We start from the raw sequence: 15099 nt of genomic DNA, 5'->3' as shown, positions 1-15099 counted from the left end.
ACTTTACAGCTGAGAAAACTGAACAGGGTCTCCGGTGTACAGACGGAGGCAGCAGGGGACAGTGGGACAAGCCCTAGCTTTGGAATGAGAGGACAAATTCTGCCTCTGATCCTCAATACCAGTATGACCTTGGCCAACCTACCCGGGTCTTGAGAGACAAAGGCCGATTTAACTGTTTAGTCACTATCCTGGGAGAAGGAGACATTCCACAGAAATGCCACACTGAAAAAAAAATCCTGTGTTCCTAGTGTTTCTGACAAAGTCCTAGTGTGCCTGTACTCTGATATGCTGTTGTCAATAGGTGGTACCCAATAGACAGGATGTCAACAACCCTGGTTATGTCTCTGTAGAGATGCTGTACTGACTGGAGAGGATGCCACCCATAAGCCAGAAGCTGTTCTGCCTAGAATCCATCCTTAGGTTCCTAGTGCTATGGAAGAGACACCAGGCTATTCCTCCAGACTCCAACAGGTCATAGCTTCCAATAGATCAACTCTGGCCCTTACAAGGATTCTAGAACCTTGCTAAATCTTTAAGAGTGGGCACAGAGCAGATCTGACATCTAGACACTCTAGTGGAACACCCGAGGGGCAGCCTTGGACTAAAAGTGAATTATAGAACATTTCCCGGGTCCTAGACCACCCAGGTCCACATGGAAGCACGACAGAATTCCAAGAACAGCCTTGGATTTGGATAAAATGTCCGAGGAAGAAAGAGGTTACTATCTGCGTTCAGTCGTGAAAATAAAGGTAAAATGCATTCATTTATAAGCAACTCTTGGCTGCAACAGACTCCTCAGCTTTCCGTATAATGCATGACACCTCATAGGCACTGAATCAGTACCTGTCTACTGACTGTGAGCACACATACTCTCTTCTTGTCATCACCGCACTGTGGACCACTCATAGACTCCAGAGAATGGGAAAGGACCTGAGACATCACTGAGTTTAACCCTGTCTATAGCTACTATTTCATATTACTTCCTTCCTAGTCTTCAACGTTCCAAATAAAGGCTATCTATCCCAACAGGCAGCATGGTTCAATGGATGGTGCACTGAACTTGGAGGCTGGAAACCAGAGCTTGACTCCTGCTCAGCCCTCTTACCAGCTATGTGATCATGGACCAGTCAATCACTTTACTTCTTAGAGACTCTTTCCTCATCCATCCAATGAGAATAAATGAATCTGAAGGAGCCACATTGCAGGGTTAAGAGGAGAGAAATGCTTTATTAGCTACAAATATCTGACTCTAATCTCATTGATTTGGTAATTGCCTCCTACAATGCAGATTTCTATCCAGTCTTTACCCAACCCAACTCCAGCCCAGGCTGTGTGGCTATCACCAGACCTGTGAGAATTACTATTTTTTGAATACACTGTACTAATTCCTTTATATTGGGCAGAATTGCCAGGTATTCCCGCATCTGGGATCTGGGTCAGAGATAACATCTATTTGGCTGCTTTATGCATTTCCTTTATCCTTGGGAATCCCAAAGAATGTTTTCTTTTGTAACAGAAGTTGGTTAATAAACAAGGAGACAAGGGCTCTTTTCCTGTGGCTCTAACTGTCCACCTGTGGGGATGGGGAGGAGTGGAGAGGTTCATGGAACACCTCTCAATTAACTATCACCAATTAAACATGTCTTGGGATGGTCAAGGGAAGGGCTGAATAATGAGCTCCTAAAAGTCAATTTATTCGACTGCCTGAGGCAGCTCAGGTCTTCCTCTAGTTGGGAGAGAGTCATGGAGAACTGTGTGTCTTTGTCATTTATGATGGGGTCCTAATCAACAAGCCAGACATAATTAATAAAGCCCCAAATCAGCCTCAAGCGATAGTTTGAATTGTAACAGACCACTTCAGGAGTTCACCACAGAGGGGACCCCCATCATGCTTGGAGTTATCACTGGACTCTTTCGATATCAGAAGAATACCAGTGGAAACATTTGCTCTTTGCTAGACAGAACAGCAATGGCAATTCTCCTTTTCTACTTGGCTCACCAAATGCTATAACTAAGAGGAGTTGCCTTCTGGAGATCGGTGCCATTCTTTGCTTTGGCTTTCCTCCCAAGGCCATCTGACCACTTTTGGTAGTTCCAGGCTATCCCTTGGGGAGTTTTCATTAAAATGGATTAAAGAGTTGATGTTGGGGTATCCTGAGGCTTTCAAGAGGAATTCTCCACCCCATGGAAAGCCTTGATGACATTTATCATTTGTATATTGCTTCTTGCTAGTTCTGTGAGAGATACCATCAGAAACATCTGGCTCATAAAGATATGATCAGCGCTGCTTCTGGGACTTGCTGGCAGCCGCTTACCAGCAGATACGGAGATGCGGTTAGATACGCCTCCCTCAGTAGCTCTGAGGCTCTCCCCAGTTCCGTGGAGTGTCTTTGTTTCAAATTAGTGAGGGTGTGATGTGATGGATGGACATATTGAACCCATCTACAGCGGGGGAATGTCTGACCTCCTGAATATATATTATCCCCGCAATATTCCCCACCTGACTAGCCAACCTCCGGGGTTAGCCCCAAATTGAGATTTGTCTGAAAGTCTTTCCTCTGGTGTAAAGAGACATCAGCATGTCTACACTGTCTGTGACAGCACAACCTGAACTCAGCACAGATGCTGGCGCCCTAAGCAGTCTGTGATGCTGTGAAGCTGCCTCCATACATCAACCAAGTGGCAGCAGACACATTCGCAGACCTAATTCTATTTCTGACCGGCTGCTTCCCGAGGTCAGCCAAGAGGATGCTTGCTTCTTCCAACTATGGAATTCACCTCCAAGACGTATATTTCCAAGTGATACTTCTTAAGGGGGGGCATAATATTGGGTTTTCACTCAATGGAAAAGCTATTTGTCAACTGGCATGTGGAACCATTTATCTGTGGTTTGGTCCAATGATTGACCTTTCTGAATTACCTGGAGCTAGAAAAAGCAAAAGAGAGCAAGAAGCAGCAGCCTGGTGCATCCAGTCCTCTGAGCCAGCCCTGGCCATTCCCCATTTCATCACCGACAGGGCTGTTACCTCCTGTCTGAACCCAATGCCAGGTACCCAGTTCGATGCCCACCCCAAGGGGTGGGAGTCAATGGGAGACTCATCTACAATGGACAAGTGGCCGCACTGCCCCAGGCTCTAGAAAACCGGCTGCTGCCCAGCCCAGGAGCAGCAGCTCTACATGACAGCGACCTTACAAGGCATTTTCTTGGGCTGATGGTTTTGTTTTAAAACTCTTAATGGAGCATCTGCTCCATTAAAAGTACTGCTTTATTGAACTAATTTGCAAACACAGTCAGCTTTCCTGCAATCTATGACAGGTTTAAAAGTTGAACAAGAGGAGGAGGTGGAGACCACAGCCAAGCAGATGTGTGCATGAGCAGCTCTTAGCATCTTGCTAAACAATCCCTTCTTTGGTTTCTAGGAAGTGATCCACCAGCCAAGTAGGAATCAATCTCCCCAAAGAGAAATAGACCGTCCAGAGGGATTCCAAGAGAAAAGAATGAACCCACAGACAAGGCTTGAACCCATAGGAAGTTTCACCTCCCCTTTTCCCCCCAGGAGAATGGCAACTCTTTGAAGAGCAGGATCATTTCACCTTGGCCTCACAAATAGTAGGTGCTTAATAAATGCTTTTCAGATTGGATTGCATGCAAGGAAAGTGGAGATGGTAGAAGAGTCAAGTGATTTGCAAGAAGAGTATCTTTTCTTGAAAACCTAGTTTCGAAATTTGAGTAAAAAATACTGGAACATCCCATTTGGCAAGGTTCTTGAGGGGGTGTATATGAAAGAGCTTCATAGTTTTAAGATGCTGTTTGCTTGGAACCAATAAACGTCAACAAATTAATTAACTTGGGATGGCCCTTCTGATGATCAACCTAAGTTAATTTAATCCTGTTGAGCTCCAGAGGGTAGAATGAGGAAGGGCCAATGCATAAAAGTCATAAAGAGGTAAACTGAGAACTGAGGCCAGAAAATAACTCTTTACAATGAAGGCTGGGGCGCAGCAGTAACTGTTGAGCACAACCAAGGGTCGAGAGTTGCCCTTGCCAGCCTGAGGTCCTCCAGGGATGACAGGCTCCTCCCAGCTACCAAGGCCAGCTCTTGGCCTGTGGAAGCTGGGCTTCAAAGACCCCTTAAGTTCCAAGCATTTTCGTAACAAGCATTATTCCTGCCATCTTCCAATAATTAGGTAAGGGCCCAGCCACTTCTTAGCTTCTGACATCCAACAATCATCCAGCTGACAGAAGACAGCAAGACCCTTTTCTTTGTGCCACCAAGAGCAACTGGAATTTGTCACGTCATCTCCTCTGGACATTGTGACCACCACCCAGTGAGGCAGGCACTGTCGGCCTTATTACATGGGGGTTGGAAACTCCCTTTGCCAAGGCCATCGGCACGTGCTTGGCATCGTAGGGACTTAGAAAGTTAGTGACTCCCAGAACCTCAGGAATCTAGGAGATGTGCCATCGTGTGGAACTTCGAGGCTCCCTCTCTATCCACTGTGCAAGGAAACTAACTCAGAAAGATGATGTGATAGAAGCTACTAAGGATAACATATTTGGACTCAGAGGACTTGGGTTCAAATCCTGTCTCTACTACTTATTCACTAGGTGACCCTCCATGGGCTTCAGGTTCATTTATTCTATAATAAGTTATCCCAGAAGGTTCTTTAAGGTCCCTTCCAGCTACTAATCATCACTTTCTCCCCTGATCCTAGTTATCACAGGGAAAACCCAAACCCAGGGCTTCTGACCCCAAGTAGTGCCTACAATCCTGGAGTAGCAGGACTAAGTCTGAGACTTCCTTTGGGGTCTGTCTATGTAAGCAATGCTGGGTGTCCCATAGGCCAATGGCCCCCTCATTGCCAACACTCCAGGGAGTACTTCCTAGGGGCCATGACTGGTTAAGATGGGTAATTTGGGAAATGTCCAAAAGGTATGAGGTGCCCATTGGGTGGAACTCTCTCTGAACCAAACCCTGCCACCTTGCAGAGCTAATCTTCTCTTGGGATGTTTAGTCAGTAACAGGGTTGGGGAAAGATCATTCCTCAGAAGAAGGGAAGCCTCCTGAGGATACAGAATTAAACTAAAATTGCAGAATTAATTTTTTTCCAGAAAGAAAAAACAAAACCTTCTCTCTCTCTCTCTCTCTCTCTCTCTCTCTCTCTCTCTCTCTCTCTCTCTCTCTCTCTCTCTCTCTCTGTGTCTCTCTCTCTTTCTCTGTCTCTCCCTCTGTCTCTGTCTTTCTGTCTCTGTATCTTTATGTCTCCCCCCTCCCTTCCTCTGTCTCTCCCTGTCTCTGTCTGTCTCTCCCCCCTCTGTCTCTCTTCCCTTGTTCTAAAAACAATGGAATCCTGGATTTTCTGGGTTTGAAGACCCATCTTCTGAGTGAAAGGTTCCCTGTCCAACCCCCTTCATCTGGCCCAAATTCCATCCAGAAAATCCAAGACGAGTGTTCCTCCAGGCTCTGGTTATCATCCAGACAAGGGGCATCCAACTCAAATAGGAATGAGGCCGCTAAGCCACGTGTCAGGATCCCCAAGGGTGTGTATTGGCTCAGAAAGCCTCGTAGGACCATTATCTGTGTTCTTTCTAATTTTATTTTGTTAAATATTTCCCAATTATATTTTAACCTCGTATGGGTCAGACAAGGGAGTGTTGACATTTTTCCTCTAGGCTATGGCCAGTGATACAGACCTGGACAGGACCCCAGCAGTCCCCACGTCCAGCCCCTTCATTTTAAGGAAAGTGACCTGTCCAGGGTCATAGAGGCAGTAAGAGGCAGAAGCAGCTGGGATTTGAACTTGAGCCTTAAAGCCAAGGCCTGCCTCCACTCTGACACAGGCCTCTGCGCAGCTCTGTGTGAGCTCCACAGCAGCCAGGTTTAATGGGACGGTCTGCAGGCTTGGCTGGCCGGAGAACAGAAGGAAACGAGATGATTTGTCCCTTCTGCTTTCCAACTTCATAGAAATGGTAGAAACAGCTGCATATGGTTTCGTGATTTCTTCTTGCTCTAAGGCTCTCCTTTAAGTGGTCTCGGCCGAGTTCGGGGCTTTCTGGGAGGGTCCCTCCTTCCCTGGAGGCGCCATGACTCAGCCCTGTCTGGCATGTACTCCAGGGGCCTCAGGTGAGCCTTCGCCATCCACAGAGGAACATCATAGCCCAGCTCCCTAGTAAAGAGGGGGAGAGCGGCGACCATGCCTGGAAACGGAGCGCCCAAAGCGCTGGTCCCCCCAGCCTCGTAAGTCACGCGTGACAGCTGGAGCCAGTAACCCAATCCTTACTGGAGAGGAGTCGCGTCGTCTTTGGCCCAGGAGGCAGACGCCCCATGGCTCCCCTCATCCCAGCTGCAGCTGCTCTTGGAGGACTTCGCTTCCTTCTCCCCGGCGGACGCGTTTTACACACCAAAGACATTTCTGGCGCCCGCTTCATCTCAATCCAATGACACTGTCCTTCTTGACCTCCGGCGCGCCCTGGCAACATGGCCTGGGTGGGTAAATATTGTTTTCCCATTGAGCACCTGTACTGGAGAGAGTCCTAAAAACCCCACCCAAGGTCCGCACACGTGGGATCTGAGGGATGAGGTCATTCTGGGAGCGGAGAGAAGGGAGGGGAGCGCACAGCTGGGCTAGGGAGAGCCCCGAAGGGTCAGTGGTCCTGGGGTGTGTCTGTTCCTTCATTCCGGCATTTGAGAAGCGTGTAGTAAGCCCCCTCTGTGTTCAGTGTGAGAAGCATCATGGCAGAGTGGGCAGAGACCTGGCCTTGGAGTCAGGGCTTTGAACCTGGCTTCGAGCTGGCTGTGGGACCCTAGACGTGCATCACGTAACCTCCAGAGCTCTTGCGAGCTCCTGAGGAAGGCGATGAGCTACTTGGTAGGGAGCGTTTCCACACAGAGTTCCCCACGCTGAAATCACAGGCCTGAGCATTGCCCCGAAGCCCACCCCTCCCAACGACGTGCCCTTCCACCACAGGGTTCTGAGTTCTGAGTTCTGCCCCAAAGACCTAATGTGAGCTGAGTTTCAGTCCTGCATCGCAAATGGTCTACATTCAAACTGGATGGCCCCGAGAGCCTCAAACTCAGCCCAGCCAAACCTGAACTCATGATACGTTCTCAAGTCCTCCCCTCTTCCAGCTCCTGTTGGGGCTTCTGCGACCCTCAAGTCCCCGACATCCATAGTATTGGCTTTATTCAGAACTCCTGCCTCTGCCTCACCACACACAGCCAATTAGTGGCCACAGTAATCTGCTAGTCTTGCTTATTTCTACCTCCAATCTCACATAACCACAGGCTACACCTTCATCATCTCTCCCCCAATTGGGTGCCTTCCTTGGGCCACTCTAGCCTACACACTGCTCCCAAAGCTGCAGAATGGGTCTAACCATTTGGCTCCCTCAATTCTGTTTGGTCATTAGAGTCCCCGCACCCCCACCACTCTGTTCTCTGCCTGCCTTTTCATCCTCACTGGACACCACTGCCCTTCCTGTACTATTTGAGTTCAACACGCGGCCTTCTTTTATTCCATCCCTCTTGAGAGCCAGCAGGGACTGCTCTCCTGGCAACTCCGTGCCCTGTCCTTGGTCCCCTCTCTCAGGTGACTTATATTTAGTCTGCAGAGTGCAGACTAAAAATGGAACCGTCTTGCCCTCGAGAAGCTTACTTTCTCTAGAGGGAATACAGCACCTTCGCAGATCAGCACAGGCCAGACACAAGAAGGACCGACAACTCTCGAGCAGCAATCCCTTTCTTTAATGAAGCCCAGATGTATTTCCTGGCTGTGATCACCTTGGATACAATAATGGTGGCCATCTATGCATCTGGGATCCTTATCCCAGTTGGGTCTCCCAAGATCGACTGCATCTGCTGCCCCTTGCCCTGGCCAGAGTTCTAGGGCTGTCTGCAAGAGGCTGCCCAGGGCTTTCTGATGCTACAGGCTCAAGCACTCATTCTGGAGGGTTTTTTCTGACATCAATCACCAGTCCAAGCTAATTCTCCTAGTGACGTGAATGCTATTGATTAGTGCCTTGGTTCCATTTAGCCAATTACCACCAGGGTACAAGATAGGAAGAACAGATGGACACAACACCCATTCCACTTCGCTTCTATTTCCCCCTGTGGTTTCCCTGTCCCAACCTTTTATTCAGGAGGAGACCATGATGGCCACAGACTTGGCACGTGTATTGGGGAGTCAGTCAAGAATAGAGATGAGTGGCCCAAGGCCAACTTTTCACTTCTGCCCTCCAAATATCTACTTAATTTTAGGTTCCTCTAAATATATAAGGATTATCCTAGACAACCGGGGAAACAAGCAAAAGGCTATATTTGTCTGGGAACTAAGAGCAGAAGAAAGTCTTAAAAGCATAGATCCAAAGAGATCCTGGCTCTCCTCCCCATTTTGCATTTTCTCCAGAATGATCATCATGGGAAATTTGACATGGGTCTGGGAGCTAGTCTAGGTGGGTCTACAGCGGATGGGCATGTTTGAGTTTTCTCTTTGGTCTGTTGCTATGGAGACCGTGCATTGATGCAGTGAACATTTATTAATCACCTACTGTATGTATTTCATTTTTTATTTCATTTTTATGTGTTAGGAAAAAAAGAATAGGAGAGAGAAAAATTGTAACTAAGATGCCACCTCTGCCCGGTCTTCAGAGAGCCAAAGACAGGAACCTGACCAATAATGGTACTGAATGTTACTTGACAAGTCACAAGAGAGTTGCAGAATGAGAGATCATATGGCAGATGATAGAGAGTGAATACAACAAAGTCAGCCCCTCCCTGCCCTCCTTCTAATGAGGAAAGATGACTCATAAAATGGGCGGAAGGAGAAAGTATCCAGAGAGGGAGAAAGGGCTCAGGAGCAAAACCAGGTTGGGTGTAAGCATCTACACTATTAATTTCCCATGTACTTACTTACATGAAGGGCAGTAGGAGAGGCAGGCAGCTTTGTCTAATGACTAGAATCAAGGTAAAAGACCTGTGTTCAAAGCCTGCCGCTGTCATTTACTCATTGCATGACCTTGTTATTTACTAACCTGTGACCTAGACAAGTCTTTTTTTTTTTGCCCGTGTCACAATTTCCTCATCTGTAATTCAGTGAGGAAATTGGTGCCATTCTTAAAGGACTGATGTGAGAATTCGGTTGGTTATATAAATAAAGGACTTGCAAATCAAGAAGCAATATATAAATATCATTATGGTTAATATTAGATACTCAGAAAAGAGAATGGCCACACTGGCTTCCTCTCATAAATTTAGGGTATAAATAAATTTGAAATATTTGAAATAAAATAAATTTTGGAAAAAAGATGATCTTAAAGGAAAACCTATATAAGCAAAAGGACTCCCCCCTTATATTCTAAGAAATCATTTCTTGATGTTTCAGAGTGATAATTCAAGAGGCGGTTAGCAAACCCTCAATAAACCAACACTGCTAACAATTGGGTAAGAGATGAAGGAGGACACTAGAAATGTCACCAAGAATGAGCAGAATTGAGAAGAGAAAAAAAGATGCTCCCCAGAAGTGATTCTGGAAGAGCCTTCCAAGAGGCCTCTCTCAAGCTTCTGGATCATTGAGCAGACCCAGACACCGGCCTTCAGAGAGAACAACCAGTTTTCTGAGCCATGATCCCAGCATGAAGATGAAGAGTGAGTGAAGCAGATGGTGGCTTTCAGACCCACAATTCCTTCACAGCAAAGTGAATGGTGACCAAGAGCCCCTACTGGGGGTCAAATTGAAGAAGTGGCGATTTGATCAGGGTGGGCCCTCTCTTTGCTGATCCAGGCCAAGGTCCCTGCACACCTCCATGCATGGTCATTAGTCATCCATTGACCAATACCAGGCTTCTATAGGTCTATACAGAGTAAAACACCAATGGCATGAGCATAGATCAGAAAAATTATTTGGAGGCTGTGAAAAATCCCAGTGATTTCTATGTAGGACTGGCAAAGGACTTTCTTCTAGAACATTAAAGGGAAGACACCAGAATTCAAAAGTATGAGAATGGAATTAGGATATAATGGTCATAGCTGATAGGAAACAGTTCCCTGAGGCTTCTGGGCATTGAATCCTAGACGTTGCCCATAATACTAATGTGGCCATCTCTAAATGGTCAGAATAATTTTTCTAAGGTACAATTTGATCAAACAGAGTATTCACTGTTAGGGAACACTCAGGGGCTCCCTGGTTCCTCTAGGATAAAATGAAAAGTACTCTATACTGCTATTGTTCAGTAGAGTCTAATTCCATGACCCCATTTGAGGTTTCCTTGGCAGAGATACTGGAGTGGTTTGCTGTTTCCTCCTCCAACTCATTTTACAGATGAAGAAACTGAGGCAAACAGGTTTAAGTGACTTGTCCAGGGTCACACTACTAGTAAATGTCTATGGCCAGATTTGAACCCAGAAAGATAAGTCCAGGTCCAGTGTTCTATCCACAATGCCACCTGGCTGCCCATTCTTGCCTAGTACATACATCTATTTCATTATTTGATGTATCAGAATTGTGATCCACTCTTTCCCTTTCTTCATAAAATTTCAATTATTGTGTTCTGACCATTAACAGAAATCTTTCTAATGTCAGTGCTCTTTAAGGAATAATAAATAAAATAAAACCACCTAAAAGACAGCTTTGAAGTGTTGAGAAGAAAAGCATGATTGGGATTCTCAAACACTACTTTCTGACACTGAAGGACAAGAGACTTTTCAATGTTAGGGAAAGGAATGGAATAACCATTTATTGAGCACCCACTGTGTTCTAGGAACTGTGCTAAGGACTTTATGCTTATTATCATCTCATTTGATCCTTACATTGACATGAGGAGGCTATTATTATTCCCATTTTCAGTTGAGGAAACTAGGGCAGAGTTAAAGTGATTTTGCTCAGGGTCACAAGGCTAAGTGTCCAAGGCCAGATTTGAACTTAGGTCTTCCTGAACACAAATTCCACCTCTGACACTTGGTTTTGGAATCTGGGCACATCCCTTTTTTTCTCATGTTTCAGGGTGCTTTATGGCACTTATCTCAGATATGTCAGTGGAAGGAGTTCCCACACTGGGATTTCCCTGCTTATGATGCCAGAGATGTTTCCTGTGATCCAATCACATGACATGAGCATCATTTCCTGGTGCGTGCTACAGGAGAGACAGTGGACGCTCCTCGTTTCTACCCACAAGCCTAGTTTCCCAATTCAGGGCTCACTTCACTTTCATTTTTCCCTCCTATGTGTGCTGCACAATTAAGGGGTTCAGGATTTGGAGACCCCAAAGTTTGTTCTCAGAGAGATGGGCAGCTGGTCCCTCTGACCTCACCTTCCAAAACTAAGACAGCAAGAATCCCTCCCAGTTCCTTGGCCCAGTGGGTTGCCAGGTTAATGAGGGTTCAAATCCTTGCAGACATGAGGGCAAGGGAATGAATGAAGAAATCCCACCCTAGCAGGGCTGGATGGCTCCTTATCACTGATGGTTCTGTGATCATCTCCCACCTGGTCCCCTTAACCGAGGACTTCCCTTCCAGGCCCATCCCAGGTATGTCCAAGCCCCTCTCTGCCCCCCGCGAGCCGTGAACCACCGTCTCTACCCCAAGGCATCTGTACTGTCAGGCTCACAGACTGTGAGGAGGGAGGCAGTTACAGATCACAGGCTTTGAGGACAAGCCCAGAGCCTGCCCACATCCTGCCTCACCTTCACACATGTCCGGAACAGCCACAGCCTTGGCGGAATCTGAAGATGAGACAAATGAGGATGGAGATAAAGCACTTACTCAGCATGTGCCTTGCACCAGGTGCTGTGAGCCATCCTAGAGTCACAGAGACAGAAAGGAAATGGCCTCTGCCCTCTGGGACTTACCCTCAATGGGGGCGACAGGTAAGTAAGTACCAAGGATCTACTTTGGAAGAGGGGCCACCTGAACAGCTGTGACCCTTCCACATCCCTCTCATGGCAGGACTGTCCAGTTGAGGTTCTCCCCACTGTTGGACCCTTGCCTCTGTCACAATACTCCATCTCCCAGTGGTGCCTTCCATCACTCTCCTTTCTCCACTTCTGAAAATGGTCACTGGGCTACCTGCCTCTGGTTCCTCACCACCCACCCACTCTGCACCCCGTAGTAGCTCCCTACATCGAAGAGTCACAAGTTTAGAACTGAAAGAGACTTTTGAGACCATCATGTCCATTTTACAGATATAAAGCCTGAGCTTTGGAAATGTAAAGTGATTATTAGTCAATGTCAGAGGCCAGGCTGAAAGGCTCCACATCAATGCTATATCCCCTGCCCCATGCTGGCTCCGTTTCCCTTGCTCAGGAGGAAGTGGTTTCCACTGAGAATACCTGGGGAGGGGGGCCTTTATCACTGGAATCTGCTCTGACTGCTCAGCCCAGCATGATGGTGATTACCACCCTTACTTCTTCACACTCTCCCTCCCTTGGATTCTGAGATGCTGTTCTCTCATGGTTCCCCTCTTACCTCTCTGGTGTGGCTTCTCTGCCTCCTTAATCGACTCCTTTTCCATGGCTCTGTCATGGGCTTTCTTCTTCCTTCCTTGTACACCAATCCTTGGATGAGCTGAGCCAAATGTATGTTTCACTTATTGCCTCTATGCAGTTGGCTTCCAAATCACGATTTTCAATCAGCTGAGTTTGTATTAAATGCCTACTATGTGCCAGGCATGGAGGTACCAATAAAGAAGTGAATCAGGGCATCTCAGGCACATGAGCTACTCCCCTCCACCCAGAAACTCTCTCCAGAGCTACACTTCCTATATCCAAGGATCAGCTGGATGTCTCCATATCGATGCTCCTGGAACACCTCAAATTCAACTGTTCAAACTCTATCCTTCCCCAGCATCAAATGTCCATCTTCCTCTATTCATCACTTCTTGTTGATGGCCCCACCATCAATCAACCGATTCAACAAGCCCCCAGACAAGACCTGGGTTCCTCTTTGCCTCCTCCCTCTCGATCAGTCCCATGCTCAGTCAGATGCCCGTTCTTCTCGATTCTATTTCTGTAACATGTCCCACGTCTCTCCCCTATATTTTCATCCCCTGGCAAGCGCCGCAGACCAGGGTGTACCTAATTGCAAGAGGCTCCAAATTGGTCTTCTTCCTCTAGTTCAGATATGGGATGAGTGGGACTTTGCCCCAGGGTGCTGGCATGAGGGATGCCATGTGCTTCTTCCAGTAGGGACTGTCTCCCCTGGTCTTCACCTGATGGTCATCCACCTGTCTATGTTACTATAAAATAGACTTGCCCCCAGGTTGCCACTCTCTCCATCTTGCTGCCTCTGTGCTTCTCTCGTAGGGTCTCAGGGATATGTGACACCATGTAGCAATGGAAGATCATAAGGCAGAATGTTAGTGAACACATCAATGCCTTCTCTACTGCTACATCCTGCAAGTGGTTTTGCTCCTGGGAGATAGAAGTCCAAGTCACAGCTGAGCGCTGAACCACCATCCCATTCACAATCCCCCTTTCAAACTGATGCCCGAGACATCTGGCCAACCCTGCTCTGCTGGGTCAGTATCTGCCCGCAATCTTCCAGCTCTCTGTTGCTGAGCAGATAAGCTTGGAATTCAGGGCCTTCTGTGATGGGGCCTCTGCTTTCCGGCCTCAGGTCGGATCCCTCTCTTTCAGGAGCTCTGTGTCCTGGCCACACTGGGCCCTTCTTCAGTCTTCGTTTTGTCCTGACAGTTCCCATCTCTGGACACTTGTGCGTAGCACCCTTCATGCCTGAGATTGACTCTCCATCTCTGTCTGTGCCATAGCTTAGCTGTCTCCTCGGGCACAGAGCCTCCCTTGATCAGATGCTGACTGAAAGTGGCCCCTTCCTTCTCGAGTCACCCACCGAACACTGTGCCTGGACCATTTCTCTGCACTCAGCCCACTCTTCCCTGGATTGTCTTTGTTTCCTCTGTTAATGCTCATTGGTAGCAGATCTGGCTTACATGGGTCTTTGTCTAGCCAGCACCTCACCCATAGTGGGCAGTTTATGCCTAATTGCTGAATTAAATTGCACATGGACAGGTGAGCTCTTCTCATTAACGCACAGGATCTGTTTTCCTAATGTTCTGCATTGCTCCTCTTATATGCCCTCCGACTCCCACACTGACTCTGTTCCACTCCCTACCTTTCCATTCCGACATTTAGGATTCATTTTGATCCAATTCAATTGAACATAATGAGCTTTTTTTATTGACTTCCAGCATGTATCAGGCCCCTTCTTAACCCCTGAGATAGGATTGATACTGGAATTGGGCACATGATCTCACTGATATGAAGAACTTGGAGAAGAGGAAACTTTCTCCTTCAGTGCAGCTGGGCTTAGAGAATACTGGGTGATTACAGAACCAAACAGGATCACTCAGTCAACGTGTGTCAGAGGAAGGGACGTGGGGCTTGAACCCAGGGCAGCAAGTCTTTGAGACCAGCTCCCTCTCTATTATGTTAACAAGATACCATACAGAAGACACTTCAGAAAACTCAAAGAGCACTATAAATAGTAGCCATTATTATCTAGTATTGGGGTAGAAAAAGAAAGAGAGAAGAGAGAGAAAAAGAAAGAGAGAAGAGAAGAGAGAGAGAGAGAGAGAGAGAGAGAGAGAGAGAGGAGAGAGAGAGAGAGAGAGAGAGAGAGAGAGAGAGAGAAAGGGGAGAGAGAGAGAGGAAGAGAGAGGGAGGGAGAGAAAGGAAGGAAGGAAGGAAGGAAGGAAGGAAGGAAGGAAGGAAGGAAGGAAGGAAGGAAGGAAGGAAGGAAGGAAGGAAGGAAGGAAGGAAGGAAGGAAGGAAGGAAGGAAGGAAAAGAGAGAAAGAAAAGAGAGAAAGAGAGAAAGAGAGAGAGAGAGAGAGAAAGAGAGAAAGAGAGAAAGAGAGAGAGAAAGAAAGAAAGAAAGAAAGAAAGAAAGAAAGAAAGAAAGAAAGAAAGAAAGAAAGAAAGAAAGAAAGAAAGAAAGAAAGAAAGAAAGAAAGAAAGAAAGAAAGAAAGAGAGAAAGAGAGAAAGAGAGAAAGAGAGAAAGAAAGAAAGAAGCCCTGCCCTAAAGGGACTCATATATGAGGTCACTGGCAGTGAGAAGATGGACTCAGAATCTCTTCCTTGAGCAGTGCCAGG

The 15099-nt window shown here is 47.0% G+C and overlaps 1 long non-coding RNA gene across 1 annotated transcript in view; it reads right to left on the bottom strand.

Moving 5' to 3' along the window:
• Positions 1-14525, bottom strand: part of LOC130454688 (uncharacterized) — a 36031-nt gene extending 21506 nt beyond the window's left edge. Inside the window, exon 1 of the long non-coding RNA XR_008912542.1 lies at positions 12459-14525. This is a non-coding gene — a long non-coding RNA (uncharacterized LOC130454688). The remainder of the gene's footprint in view (positions 1-12458) is intronic.
• Positions 14526-15099: the final 574 nt, after the last annotated feature.

The sequence above is a fragment of the Monodelphis domestica genome, chromosome 5 (assembly GCF_027887165.1).
Source record: "Monodelphis domestica isolate mMonDom1 chromosome 5, mMonDom1.pri, whole genome shotgun sequence".
Taxonomy (NCBI): domain Eukaryota; kingdom Metazoa; phylum Chordata; class Mammalia; order Didelphimorphia; family Didelphidae; genus Monodelphis; species Monodelphis domestica.
Note: the sequence above shows the minus strand (reverse complement) of the source record. Positions and strands in the feature narration are given on the sequence as shown.